General features: G+C 28.2%; 1 long non-coding RNA gene across 1 annotated transcript; it reads right to left on the bottom strand.

Annotated features, from left to right (window-relative positions):
- Positions 1-526: 526 nt before the first annotated feature.
- On the bottom strand, positions 527-7033 carry LOC147812095 (uncharacterized). Its single transcript, XR_015433237.1, has 2 exons — positions 1258-7033; positions 527-1023 (listed from the first exon to the last, which is right to left on the bottom strand). It is a non-coding gene; the product is annotated as an uncharacterized LOC147812095 (long non-coding RNA).
- Positions 7034-12729: the final 5696 nt, after the last annotated feature.

The following is a 12729-nucleotide window of genomic DNA, read 5'->3' as shown; positions in this document are numbered from 1 at the left end:
AAATAGAATGGTAAGAACAGTTGCTAACGTAAACAAATGCCACATTGCAATAACCAATCAGTATTGCGTTATCTACACAGTGTCACTTGCAGGTATCTCACTCCCTTAGAAGTTTCCCTTATTTTTAAAACATCCTGCAAGCTTTCACTTTGTTTAACTTTACTTTCTTATATTACAAATTAAAGTTATCTCCCCAATTCATAAACAATCATTGTGGAATTGAATGTAGTAACAAAATTCTTCTACTACTAAAAAATGATTACCCCTACATTAGATTACATCATTTTTGGTATAGCCGTTTACTACCTATTTTGCAAATGCAACATTGTGAAAATGAGCTTAATAATGAACTATAGATGAGGGTTGCTGATATAATTTTTAAAAAAACATTTCGATGGAAACATCAACTAAAATAAAGTTGCATTTAAGCTTCACAAATTGCTTAGACACAATATTCTATTTTTTTTAAGGAAAAAAAAATTTTTTTTTCTCTTTAAGTAACTCAATATATCAGGAAAATAAAAAATTTTCTTTTTCAAGTTCCAAACTTTAGAGCAAAACATTTAATTAAATTGACACAGTGAATACATTTTTTTAAAAAAAAGAGTAAAAAATAATTTCAAAGAAATTCTCGTCAGACACTTACAAAATACAATATATTTAATGTCAAGGTCAAAGATAAGTTTTCCTGAATGCAATAATTTTACGGATGCTTCAGAGTTATATGCATCGTCATACTCTGCTTAGAAGCAAAACTTTTATGGCATACATTACAAGAAAAACGGCGTTCCCCGGCGTGGGTTCTTTTGAGGTGAACAGTGAGATTTCCCTTCTGGCTAAATCCTTTACCACATAGTTCACACACATGCGGCTGTGCACCAGTATGCACATTCAAGTGGACTTTAAGATGGGTTCTGGAGGGGAAGAGCTTGTTGCAGATATGACAAATAGCTGCTGTGCTAAAATCCCCGATAGCTGGAAGACTCTCGGTTTTGAACTTAGAAAAACGTTTCAAGTCAGTACCTAAAAAAACATTATATGCTTTTAAAAGTTATTCCACTTGTCCAAAGAAATGTAAAACTTTGAAAATATGACTGCAAATAAAATGCTCAAAAACATTAAGAAAATTTTTTACAATAATCCATGGAAATAGAACAAGAATATAAAGTTTAACATTTCATAAAAATGGATAAAATTAGTTAAAACTATTATTTAAACTTATACAGAATACAAAATAATGTAAAACTCCCAACTTACTTTTAATCTTTCAAACATTAGAACTTGGAAGTTTTTTCCAGTACAACGAATTGGTTTTGATCCAACAGAAAAGCAAATTATAAAAGGAAAATTTCATGCAAATTAGTACAGATGCTTACCGCTGAAAGGGTTAAGCCATCACACAAGCAATGCTTTTTATTAAAAAGACAAGATTTTATTAAACCTTTTTACTGCTTATATTCATGAAACATATAAATCAATATTTAAGTAAAAGTTTTATAAACCAATAGCAAAATTAAACTTGTTAACAAACATTAAAATATATTATGAAGACATTTAAATTTAATCAATATCAAAAAGAGGTAAAAACGGGATTAAAAGTAACAATCTTAAAAAAAAATAGAAGATGAATTTATATTGATGTACTTTCATAAGTTGAGTTTTTTTTTAGAAGTATAATTACAGCTGAAAGAAAAAAAAAGTAGTAACAAAGATTTATGACAGCAAAGCTACATTTTATGAAATACATAAAAATTTATTTATGCAAGCTTAAGTATGACATGCTGGCGTCCAAAATGAAAGACATAAACATAAAATATGAAAATTAATAAACTATTCACTGTTGCTATGTATTAACCCCATAGCATTAAAGAAAATATTTTAAATGTGAAGAGAAACAGAATAAATGAAAAAGAATTAAATTATAAATTAAAGATAAAGCCTTTATCTTGGGAAAAGTATGTCTAATATACCACAGTGTGCTACTATGCAATCTTTGCAACATCCTCATAACGAGTTCTCATACTGTTTATGAGGGTGTCAAGAAATTCTTGTAGCAACAAAGCCGCTTTCTTCCAATGTGGCTTTTAACTCCTGAAGGGTCCTGGAAGAGGGTTACTCTGCCTATCAGCTCTTCCTGGCATATCCGAAGCATTTTCAATACAATTGAGATACGCAGAACTCAAGGGCCAGTTCATATAGCGAGTATCCACTTCTCTAAGAAAATCCTCAACAATCAGAGCTTTGGGAGGCCATGCATTATCATCGATACAAAAAGAAGTCTAGGCTAATAACACTACGGAACAATTCAATTCTCTTTTTTTTCTTCTAAATGCAAAAGCCATGAGAGACAATACAGGGCTTTTACATTTAGTGTCCAATCATGTTTGTCCCTTTGACTACTAACAGAAAACCTGGTTGTTGTGGAGCGGAACACATTGACCTTGGACAGAACAAAATGGGGGCATGTTCTTTTTAGTGATGAATCTATATTCACCATGGTGCTTCTGGTCAAATGTGTATATGGAGAGAACATGAAGCTCACTATCTTTTTTTTTTTTTTTAAATCGACAGATTCGGTGGAAAATGAATTTTCGTTTGGGGCAGCATAATGTTGGGCAGTTGTGAACCACTGCATGTTTTAGATACAGGGAGTGTCACACCACATTGCGATGGGGATGGGGGTTTGTGTAGCCCATACGAGGTAGTTCAAGGGTGGTGTTGGCTCAGACATCTTTTTAATGGCTGATAGTAAGCTGACGCACCAAGAATATTCTCCCTCAAAATAAGCCCAGGAGGTCTCCGCAGTCAATCCTATTGAACATGTTTAGGATGGTCAAGAAAGAGACGTTTCACAGCCTAACCACTTCCAGGAAATAGGATTTGTTGCCCTAAGATTCTTAGCACCCTTCTAAACTGCACAAGCTTATTGTGAGGCTGGTATAGCAGGGTACAGTGGTTACACTCCATATTGAACAAACTTTTCCCCAAGATGAAGACTTTGTCTCTGATTCAAGATTAAACACTTTTTGATATATCCTGTTCCTCAATTCACAATCAAAATCTTTTCTTTATTGTTGCTTTTATATTCTTCCTCCCATTGAAATATATCCATTTATCCCTCTCTCAAATTTTATGGCAACACAGTGAACAGTTCATTAATTCTCACAGATGTTATGTTTGTGACCTTAATTTTGGACACCAGTGTATTTCAGACTTTGTATACATAAATATATAACATTGATAGCATAGGTACATAGTAATTTAGATATATAGTAAAGATATTTTTTCAACATCATTTCAGTTTTTGTGCTTCAAAATGGCATTCCTTTATAGCTGCTGTGAAAATGCAATTTACTTTGCAATTAATCCACGTTTAGGGCAAAGGCTTGAGTGTCGACATTACCATAAATTAAATTTTTAATACCTATCATTAACCATTTTGTCTACAGCAGATTTTGTTTGAGTGAATGAGATACTGGTGTTTTTCTTTTTAGGAAAAGTACGACTAACTATTTTTATAGTTAAAAATAAATAAGAGTTACAGTCCTACAATATTTCAGTCCCAGCAAGATTCTGTATTATTACAGGAAACATATTTTAACTTCATATACTTTTGACTTGCTTTTTTTTTCCATAATACTTTTAAAAGTATAATTTTGTTTTTGCAAAGATTTTTAATGAATGCCGACTACAAAGAAATAAGGAGTGTTTTAATTTGATAAAACACACACAGGATAACAATTAGCAACTATTTTGCAGATCAACTGCGGAATTTCGTTTATCAATAGTTCAAAAAAACATTCATTCATTTCAACAAACATTAAAGAAATAGAGAGAAGAAATATAAAAGAATAGAATAAAGAAATAATGAGCAAATATGAAAAGTTTGTTTATCAACAAACAGTTAATATTTAATCTTTTGATAAATCAAAGGAAATAAATAACTACTTTTGAAAGAAAATTCAAAATGAATAAAAATTTACTAATTTTATAAAAATAAAAAAAACTTTAAAAAAAAGATAAATGTAATAAAATGATGCTAGTGAGATAAAATATATAATTTTTTATATATATATAAATAACTGTAATGGAAAAAAAAGGAAAATAATTTTCACAACTTTTTTAAAAAAGAAGAGAGGAATTTTGAATTTATAACTAGTGTTTGGTAATTTTGTGAGCTACCATATTCTGCTTTGAAGAAAATCCTTTTTTGCATACATCACATTCAAAAGGTCGTTTCTCATAATGTTTACTCTTTATGTGAACAGTGAGGTTTCCTTTTTGACTGAATCCTTTGCCACAGAGTTCACAAACAAAAGGCCGCACACCAAGGTGAACATACATGTGTACTTTAAGATGAGCTTTTGAATGAAACTGCCTATTGCAGACTTTGCATGTAGGTAATTGGTTAACATTTGGAACAAGATTATGTTGGGGAGCTGTTTCATATGCTGCATGTACTGAAAAAGAAAAGTTATTGCTTATTTACATTTCTCAACATTTTACTGTACAATATAAAATATTTCATTGCAAGTAAGTTATTAAGTCAAATGCTGTTAAACTGAGAATTCAGGGTGACCACAAACACTGAAAAAAAATGGTAAATCCCCTTACTTTCCTAGATAGATTTTATTTAATGTTTCTGATTTTGAAAGCAGTGGCATCAATTTTATTATTAATTTTTCAGTTAATATTTTTTCCATATACATGAAATATATTACAAAGAATCTGTACTCATGATTAGAGTTGAAAATAAACAATTTTTTTTTTTAAAGAAGTCCAACTTTTTTTAAAAAAACATTGAACTTTTTAAGTACCTCGAAATTCCAAATTGATTTTCCCTATTTTTTCCCAGATTGATAAAATTCCTAATCCTGTTCTCCCTGATTTGACTGTTTCACAGAGACCCTGGAGATTGCGCGCAGTTAACAATTGAAAAGCTTTTGATTAAAAAGGAAAAGCCTGAAGAATTTCGATTCCATTTCGATTTTTATTTTAACAATAATGTAAAAAACGAAATTAATATTGCTAAAAAGCTGTTATGTTTTCTAAAATCAGAGTTTCTTGTGAATGGAAATATATGTTGTTTAATATATATTAGTAAGTAGAAAATTCTGACTGTGGTGAAATATACTGTTTTATACACATTAAACAGAAAATTTCTTCTGCTTCAAAACAAAATTTTCTTAAAAAGAAAGTTTTGTAAGGATTAAAAGTATATTAAGGAAATGTTTCAGAAGAATTGTGTTAAATGACACTAATTTAAAAACCTAATTTATATCTTTATGAAATTTATTTATGATTCAACTTACATAATCAAATGCAAATTTGAATAAGTAATCAGTCAAAACAAAAAATATAACATAATTGCATTTAATGAGAGCAACTACTAAACAAAAATAGTGATTTACACATCAATAACCCTACAATGCTTTTAAAGCTGTTAAACTTATAATTTGGTTCAAAATTACAAATCAGAAAGTTTTCGCTCCTATGTACCTAAATGAAATATTTTTTTTCACTACTTGTACTTTAGCATTTTTAATTGCACTGATAAGAGAGTTCTGATTCTATGTTGAAAGGATAATTCATTTATGTGCCAAGGTAATCGATTGTTTCAGAAAAATCAAGTATTTTAGAATTTATAATTTAAAAAGATATTTCAAGAAATTTATTGATATGTTGGACAGTTCCTTTATTCACATGCCTTAAAAAATTGCCTAAAATTGTTACAAACAACTTAAGCTGTTGTTTTTTTTTTTATTAAATGTTATATATTTAAAGAAGTGTACTGTTATTTATTTCAGACCAAGGCAAAAAAATTCTGCTACAAATATCTAATTTAAAAATAGCAACTCATGTAAAAATTATAAAATATTTTAAGAAGTGAAAGGAATGGTTAATTTACTTCAGTCCAAAGTAACGAATTGGATCACAAACCTCTAAAACATTTGGTTAAATAATGATGTATTTAAAATTGAAATATATTTCAAGAAGTATACTGTTTATTTTATGGTTACTAATAAATAAAATCTCATTTATAAAAATGGTGGAAAATCTGGTATTTATTTACTAAATTACCAAAAAAATTTTTGTTAAGATTGGCATTTATATATAATACCACTACAGGCAAGATAGAGGTTCAAATAAGTTAAAGTTGTAAATTTGCACCCAAACTAGGCTCAACTGCAAATTTTTATATAAATATATATAGATACAATAAAGGCAAAAAAGGGTAAAAGAAGAGAGAAATTAATGAAGAAAATCAAGGAAACAAGTTTTATTTACAGCCCATAAACCGTTAGTACATAGAATTCATCAAATAAGTTAAAAATGTAGAGAAGACATGGAAAAACGTATAAAGATTTTTTAAAGGAGAAGAAAAAAATTATTAAAAAATGTTTTTAAAAAATATTTACAAGTTTTAAAAAAAAGAAAGAAATGATAATCTTGTCATCACCATCAACTCACACGATTATATCTGAAAAAATAGTGCTTTCTAATATTGTACTAATATAGCCTAAACTTAAATATAGCAATACACAATAGTGTGAGAAGTACAAAAAAAATTAAACCATGTAAAATAAAACAAGAAACGTAAAATAAAACAATCAAGCAAAAAATAGAAACAAAAAATACAGAATAAAACTCAAAATGTAATATACAAAGCGAGAAGCGAATTCAAATGTATTTACACTTACAGGCATTTTTCAAAAATGATTTTAAATGTTTTCGCAACAAATTTGGCAGATTACAAAATTTGAGAATAGAAGCGTAAATAGAGGATAATATAAGGATATTATCCTCTAATCAATTCAATCAATCATATGAGATTAGAGGTAAATAGAGGATATTTTTTTTTAAAAATTGTAAATTAATAATTTTTCCACTCTATTAAAGATCTTTTATGTTTTTTTACAAGTCTTCTTTATATTTTTAAGTTATTTTATGAGCTCTATGTACTTGCAGCTTATGCACAGTAAATAATCTTTCTTTTATTTTATCTTTTCTGTCTTTATGTTATTACAAATATACATACATATATATATACACACATATATACATATAATACATATAATATATACATATAATATATATATATATATATATATATATATATATATATATATATATATATATATATATATATATATATATATACAGTAGGGAACCGATTATCCGGAATGATCGGGACCATCGATATTCCGGATAACTGATTTTTCCGGTTTTCTGAATCGCTGCAAAAAGCCGTTTTTTTATTGTTAAACCCAACTAAAAGAAAAATACTTGGAAATAATCTTAAAAAGAAGAAAAATGATGAAGTAATACACTAATAATTATTTCCAAAATGATGGTAAGGTAAACATCTTTCAAAAAAGAAAGAAAAATCCTAAAATCTTAAGAGGAAAAAAAAAAAAAATTTTTAAAAATGGCGGGAAAATTTATTGGTTTTCGTTCCGGTTTTTTGGTTTTCCGGTTTTCTGATTTCCGGATAACGGGTTCTGTACTGTATATATATATATATCAACTTTTCCTTTCTTAAAATGAAACAAATAAAAAAAGATCAAAAGCAAGGGGAAGAAAAGGATTTAATGATCAGTGTAAAATGTTATGATAAAAATCCCATTTAAAACAAAAGAAATAAATAGCACAAAAAATGATCAGAAATATATATTAAACTCAATGAATACATACTACTTTTAAATTTTTTAACATATATTACACTGTGTCAAAAACTCAGATCAATGACCAGAGATTGATTTCTAGCAATTCTGCTAGTCAAAACGTAGTATTTTGACCAAAATTCCTTTTCACACTTATCACATAGCAAAACCCAATTAAATCTAATTCATGGACAACGATTTGTGCTTAACAATTCTGTGAGAGAGCACATATTGTTTTGATGAAAATCTCTTCCCGCATACATCACATGGGAAGGGTCGTTCCTTAAAATGTGTGGCTCTGATATGAACATTGAGATTCCCTTTTTGGCTGAATCGTTTGCCACACTCCTTACAATTGTATGGTTGTATGCCAGAATGCACATACAAATGTGTCTTAAGACTATATCTTGAAGGAAACTGTTTACTGCAAACAGTACACATGTACAATCTGCTGTCAACTGCTACTTGCTCTGAAATCACATAAAGTCTAATGTTAATAAACTTGTTAGTAATTTTATGCATATAAACAATCACACAATGTGAAAAGTATGGCACATACAGCTGAAAATTATTTTTCTGCTTACACTTATAAATAATAAAATATATAGTATATATCTTTGACTTTATATTAGTAGGTATTTTATTGTAATTTTAAATACTCTTCAGAAATAATACTATTTTTTTCTTCCATTATTATTTTTTTAAATACTTCTAAAATGTGAATTGGAATCTAAAATAGAACAATTTAATTACCATAATTGCCAATCCGATGATAAAAATTAATAGAATTTAGTAAGTATTAGCATAGCATTTAGTTAGTATTTTAAAATTTAGTAAGATTTAGTACCCTATGCTAAGTTAAAAAAATTCAATTTGTTTTAAAATTAATAAATAATTTTAAAATGAATTTCTTAAAAAATATTGAGTCTTTAACATGTTTCTTTCTTTTACCTTAACATTTTTTTTGGTAATAAAGTCAAAGATTTCTCATGGCATAAAATTATCAAAATTGCAGTTTTTTTCTATTAACTAATATATCATATAACAGTTGCATTAATAATATTTAACAAAACAAATTATACAATAATAACTGTACATGTGCAGTAATAGAATAAGTGGATAAAGTAAGATTTTCCTTACTTATCCTCTACGTGCCTTTGGGCACTTAAGGCCTCTAGCATATCCCTCCAACGCCTCCTGTCTCTAGCAATAGATCTTGCTTCCTCCCAGTCAGATATTCCACATTCTTTTAATTTGCCCCCAAAACATGCGCTGGATGGTAAGTCTGGGTCTTCCTCTTGTTCATTTACCATCAGGGGCCCATGTAAGCGCAACAGATGTAATTTTTTCTCTGGGCATAAGATTTTCCTACCTCCACAATTTTCATTTTCGTAAAATAGTCTTTTTTCCTGCAGTCCATTAATTTTCAATTTTGTTGGGGGGGACGGGGGATTTTGGATAGTTATATAAAATTTTAACTAAAATTAGAGTTTGATTTACAGAAGTGAATAAGCTAGCAAGTAATGTCATCAAAAAGAAATAACCTATCTGATTTTGTCACTTTAAAAAATAAAATATAATAAAAAAATAAAATTTCAATATAAATTCAATTTATATTGAAATTATGTTTTTTTTAAAAAAAAATATTGTAGCAAATTTGGTATTGCAGCAAGAATACTGATAGAAGTCTTACAAATTTATATACAAGAGCATTTTCAAAGTATTTTACAAAAAAATACAGAGATAGAATTGAAACAAAACAACAGACAATACAATAAAATAATTACTGCAACTCAAATGCTTTTAGTTTTATTTATTTTGTTTCAGAATTACTTTAGAAGAACAAGCAAAATATCTTTAAAAGTAAATAACGATAAATATTTTTGCTAAAAGAAGTACATATTAAAAACATTTAGTAAAATGCACACATAATAAATATTTAAAACATTAATAATTTTTTTTTCTTTCAATACAACAAACAATAAAAAATGACTCCTTAACATTTTAATTTAGAAACAAATAAGGACTCATTAGTATTTTTCATACTATTAATATCATCAGTTTAGTTAGACTAACTAATTAGTTAGAACTAGTAATTAGACTTTTTAAAAGCTAAATACCTAGGTCACACAGCACTCTTGAAGATATTTTTCTGAGAACTCGGGGAGAAACGTTTTACGGGGATTCATTACTGTTATGATTCCTCAAATGAGTAATAAAGCTAAATATGTTCAACATAAGACACTTGAAAATATTCTGAAAACTTAGGGAGACACTTTTAACAAGAATTTATCATTAGTATTACGTTTTTTCAAATAAGTAATATCTTTTCAGAAGCTAAATGTTTAGAACATATAGAACACTTGAAGATATATAAGAACTTAGAGAGAAACTTTTCACAAGGATTCCCAAATATTATGATTCTGCAAAAAAAAGTTATCTCAATCGGACACTTGAGGATATCTTTCACAGAACTCAAGGAGAAACTTTTCACTAAGATTCCTTAGCTTTATGTTTTTGCAAATGGGTAATTAAGCACTTTTTTGAGGCTAAGTGCCTAGAACATATAGGACACTTGAAGATATCTTTCTGCTTAGCATGAATTCTCATGTGAGACATCACATGCTCCTTGACACGATAACGGTTGCCACAAACAGAACATGCAAAGGGACGAACATCAGTATGAATGCCCTGGTGCCTTTCAAAGTGTCCTTTATGGTTACAACTGTAACCGCAGACGAAACAAATGAATAATTTCTTCGACTGTGTCAACTTAGAAACAGATTTCTTGGAAATGTCCCGTTTCATGCTGTCACCTTCCAATTTCACAACTGAAATAAAATTAATAAATTTAAATAGCTATAAAGATTATCAAAAATGAACAAAGGAGATTCTGGTCAATTTCTTTCTTTAATTATAACCACTTGAATGAAAATTACACCTATGTCAATAGCTCATATTATATAGATCGGCGACAGCAAACATTTTTGAGCAGATCAAATCTAGTTTAATTCTTAACCCATTCCTTCTCTCTCCTATGAAAATGACGGGGTGAGGTTTCACCATCAATTTCTCGCTCCTGTGAAATTTTTGGGCTGGAGTGTTTGGTATTAACGTGCCAATAAGAATAAAACTAATTCATTTCTTTTGCCAGGTAAACATTTCATTTCTCGTTTTACACACCAGATGACAGTACTAGGATATTTTTAAGGTAATTGTAGATAGTTAGTTTATTTTAAACTAGATGACAGCACTAATCAAATACGTGTATTCGGCAAAATAGGCACTTTTATGACTATTTTAAGACATTCTTGAAATTTAACCAATCGTTAAGGGGTTAAATACTAGCTTATGGGGTACTAAGACAGTGGCATCACATGGAAGAATAAAAAAAAAAAATTATTATTTAGAAAAATGAAAATCTGTTAAGAGAATTAGCAGTTGACCCTAGTTTCATACTGTCGCATTTTAAAATCCTTTAAAAGTGATCACTTTTCATCCTATTTTTTCTACCACTTTTTCTTAATCGAGTGAAGATCAAAAAAGTCGGCATCAAAAAATGGATGCCATTGGAGAGATACAATGAAAAAACCACACCAGACGACGCAACTTAATCATGTCTTCACTTCAGCGATAGGGATGACCAAAAAAAAGGTCCTAAATTAATGTGTCACAAACAAGTGCAATGAAACACAAAAGCAGTTGGCAAACATATAAACATTTGTAAATATTTTTTTCATTAAGTCAACATTAGATATTTATGCTTTTCATATTTCACTTCAATATTTCAAGAAGTCCACAAACACCCAGGAAAAAAAAACCTGACTTTTCTAAAAAAATATCTAATTTCCCTGATTTTTTAAAACTGGTGGCATGGATTTTATCATTAATTTTTTAGCTTTAAAACATTTTTATACACAATATACTATAAAAAACACATATATATGACATTACATTATAGCTAATAAGCAATTTTTTTTAAAAAAAATACAAGACCATTTTATTTAAATTTTTTTTTGTGGAAAAAATATACTTTTAAATACCTTACATTTATTTCCTCAGACCTTTTGCATAGTTTTGTTCAATTCCTAGACATTTATCAATTTTTTTTAAATTTACCAGTTTTTTTCCTGGTCTACCTATTCTGGACATCCAGTATTTTCAAGTTAGCTTTGCTTTTTAGTGTTAGAAAATAATCAATGTAAGGATCATTAAAAAAGCCTTTATGGGCAGTGCATGGTGGATCCACAGGTCACTGGTTCATCACCACTGACATAAAAGGTTTATCTTGATTCAAAATGTCAGATTAAAGATAAACTAGCAATTAGTTTCATCTTTTTAAACACCAACTACATTATCTCTATTAAAAGTGAAAAACATAATGAGTGAAATGAAATTTTGGTAAATGAGGAAATAAACGTTTTAGACTGTGTAGAAAAATTACAAAAATATATGTTAATTTATCTTAGAAATAAATTTCCAAACTATAAGTCTTAAAAAATAAATAATTGCTTGATTCTTACAACCGTGATCATAATAAAATTTAACAATCAATAAATTTTCAATCTAATTATTGATTCATGACATGACTAGGAAAGCATGAGATTAAATGAAAAACACAAAATATAGTTAAAAGAATATAATTGAAAAACAATTAAGACAATTTCATGTGTAAATTTATTTTCATTAGTTATTATACATTTAGAAAGAAGTTAAATTAAATATTTTCAACGATGTGATTATTTTTCAACAACCTCAACAAAAAAAAAAATAATAATAATCTAAAAATGATTTTAAAAAACAGAAAAAGAAGAAAATGTTTTTTAAAAAAAGGTTGAAATAGCTGCGTCTAGAAAATCTCATACCAGCACTTGAGTATCTTGAGGATAAGTAACCTAAAGAATACAAACCTTTAAGATCGATATGGTAGCATGATTAATTCTAAAGGAATTATTTGCCCAAAAAATATTAAAGAGAAGGTTCTTGAAATTAACACAAAAGCCTTAAAAAAGAAAATTGAATATCACAGTTATGAAAAATATACTATTAAAGATTACAAAACCAT

The sequence above is a fragment of the Parasteatoda tepidariorum genome, chromosome 4 (assembly GCF_982258835.1).
Source record: "Parasteatoda tepidariorum strain Cologne lab strain chromosome 4, Ptep-v5.0, whole genome shotgun sequence".
Classification (NCBI taxonomy): Eukaryota; Metazoa; Arthropoda; class Arachnida; order Araneae; family Theridiidae; genus Parasteatoda; species Parasteatoda tepidariorum.
The sequence above is the reverse complement of the archived record's forward strand: the minus strand, read 5'-3'. Positions and strand labels throughout refer to the sequence as shown.